At 42.4% G+C, this 3,143-nt stretch overlaps 1 pseudogene; it reads right to left on the minus strand.

Moving 5' to 3' along the window:
- Nucleotides 1-893: 893 nt before the first annotated feature.
- On the minus strand, nt 894-1,072 carry LOC139277879 (U2 spliceosomal RNA; annotated as a pseudogene).
- Between the last annotated feature and the right edge of the window lie 2,071 nt (nt 1,073-3,143).

Genomic DNA, 3,143 nt, shown 5'->3' on the forward strand with positions numbered 1-3,143 from the left:
ATTTCAGACCATAACTACTGCTCCTATTTTTTCAGATGGCAGCTGTTGGTGATTCTGCTATTCCCATTTACACCTCTTCTAGACCCATCTTTTGTTTCTCTACTTGTCCCATTATTAACTCCTTTTACCTTGCACCATCTGTTGGAGAGCTGTCTTGCTCATTTTGCTTCGTTGCTTTAAATGCCGAATTACCACACACTCAGTTGTAGTAATGGCAGGATCAGGTCTTTTATTTAAACATTCATACTAAACAAACCCAGTATGATGCTACTCAGACACAAACACTTCACAAGCCAATTTTCTGCTTGTTCCGATTTCCAGTGGCTGCTTGTGAGGCACACACCTTCCGAATGGGCAGTGTCTAGCGTGTGTAAGTCAAACTTTCATCTTTATACCAAAAAAGCCTTTGAACTCTCGTTTCCTTGCATAGTACATTTAGAGAATTAAGATGCAGACGATGTAGAATCAAAATGGCATTGTCCTGAAATCACAACTAACTGCTTTCTGAACCACTATACACAAACCAGATCGTTTCCTCACATAGTAACAAAGGTACTCATCACCATCATCATCAGCAGCATAGGCAGTCCCTCAAAACGAGGATGACTTGCTTCCACGCCAAAAAAGTTCACAGATGTTTCAATGAAGGACCTAATATTCCGGATCCCGAACTACATCCTGAAGGGTGGAAGATGCCTGTGAGTAGATTTTTTTAATGTGTGGTGGCCGTTGCACACCAGCCACCACACGGGCTTGACAGAGCTAGGTCTTGGTCCAGTGGCAAGGTACATTCAAATTTTTTTTTTTAATATCCAATTTCGTTCCAGATCAACTCTAACGCCAAAGATCACTTTGCGCCAATGTGTTTGATATTAGGCCAAAAGGCCGAGAGGCGAAGTTGCACCGTTCCTGGAAATATTGCAATACAAGGTCGGTGCATGGAGTGGACGGGGCATGCCCCTGATCCAGCTCCCTGTCCAAAAATCAATTCAATATCATGTCCCCATAGGGGATATTAAACTGATAAGAACAGATACTACACTTGATCTTAGCCAAAAGGCCGAGAAGCAAGGTACATTCAAATACTTAACATACAGATAAATGACCAGCTACTCATTATCCTGAAGTCAAGTCTCACTGCCATAAATCGACTCCCACCACGAAGTACTGTAAACACACAGGTGGTCAGATAGACACATTTCAATGGCTAACTGGCTCCATATCGTCTAGCAGCCTGTTTCGATCCAAACATCCTGTTTTAATCCAAACTTCAATCTTCAACTTTTAACCCTTTCGATATCTCCAGACTGCGCCAAAGCAAAGCGTTTCAGAAATGCGAGCTTGCGCTCCTACATTCCCCCACTTCTTCTCTTTGCCTGTCTGCCAGGCCTTATCTGGGTAACATTTGTATGGCCATTTGAGCTCGGTCAGCAGCATTCTCCAGTTGTAGTCCTTGTTTTCGAACACGCCATCTATAGTAAATCAAAATGACCAGCACAATCAACTGAAACAGCACCGCATAAGGACAGGGTCATTGTGTTCATCACACCAGTTGCCGTTGGGCTCCATCCAAACAATGACTCCCACCAGCTTACATGTCCAATCTGATCCAAAGTTCTCAATTTCCACAGTGTGATGGTTAATGTCCACAACAATTGCTTGATTCAAACTTTGTAGCTGTTAAAATCTTGTACTCCATTTCCGCATTTCCTTCTTCCAAATAGCAGCACGATTAGGGTCAAAGTAGGGTTGCTGCAGATTCAAATTCTCAGGATGCCATTTTAAAGTCTGTTGGTCTGTGATCACCTTGTGTCGATAGAATTGTAAATGACCACACTTCACAATTAGAAGAGATCGATTAGAGCAATAAGATCCAACCTTCAGACGCATATATATTTGTAGCTGGTCATTAGTAACAACAAAACCGTTACAAGGACGCACATTATATACACATAATTGGCCAAACCCCATATTCACAATTATAGATTTGTTTAACCACCGAACCTCAACATTGCATGAGCGAGATCGTTCCATACAAGATGTTAAATTACTATTGCTCTGATGGGTATTATCGCAGGTGTACTTGTCGTCAAACCTTCGACAAAATCTCAAATCAATTTCAAAGTAGGTCTGACTGGCTTCGTTATATAGAGCATACATTGGGCTCTCATTGTGACATTGTCACTCAGATAACCAAAATTTATGATGGGAAATGCAACTTGCCATTACATGGATACAGGGCCACAAATAAACAACCATCAAACTGACAATCTCCCAGGTAAGCCTTAACCCATTCAGGCTCAAATAGTCCCAGGCCTGTTCAAGCCAGATCCAGTGGCCAATTCCGATGGAATAAAGCTTGCACGATATTCCTGACTAATTCATTCAGACTCAATTGCACATTTTGGCAAAGGCTAGCCCACGCTGCCTCATTTAATCCCTGCAGTGTTAAATTCCCCAAAGCCATCAGGACTGAGTGGATATTCTGGTTAAAATTAATTGAAGCATTAGTTAGGACCTTCCAGTCCTCTGTCATCAGAATCTCATGTGCCCATCTCTTTGTTTCAGCCTGGATCATCGCCAGCAGTTTATTCCTCAGGACTTCGACATCCATTGAATTTAATAACCCCGTCCCGACCCCTATGGATCTCAAGACAGTATCAAACAATTCCCTTTTTTGTCGGTGCTGAGGTGAACCACGTCTTCTGAAAAGACACCTCATTTTTAATATAATCAGAGCATTCTGGGTACAACTGAGCAACCATGGTAGAATTGGGGAAAATTTTTAAGTGGTCATTCTTAACTGAGCATCTAGAATAACACGGATTGGGTGATTAAGCTGTAGCTGCAGACGACCAGCTGGCTGCTACACAGCCTGATCACTCATACCTAAGATTATTATGTGCTCAATCCATCCGATACATTATGGGAACGTGCTCGATGTCAATTGGCCGATGCCCAACTAGGATCATGTAATGTTTGCAATTGACACCGTGATAGTGTTGAACGTCATGCTTACAAACACCTGCTCCTTTTCCTGAAAGGCCCTGTGCTGCGCTAAATCGAGAATCAGATTATACACAATACAATTTACCATGGTGCAATGTTCAATCCGTCCCATTTTGTGTTCCAGCTGGACCAAG

The sequence above is a fragment of the Pristiophorus japonicus genome, chromosome 12, assembly GCF_044704955.1.
Source record: "Pristiophorus japonicus isolate sPriJap1 chromosome 12, sPriJap1.hap1, whole genome shotgun sequence".
Taxonomy (NCBI): Eukaryota; Metazoa; Chordata; class Chondrichthyes; family Pristiophoridae; genus Pristiophorus; species Pristiophorus japonicus.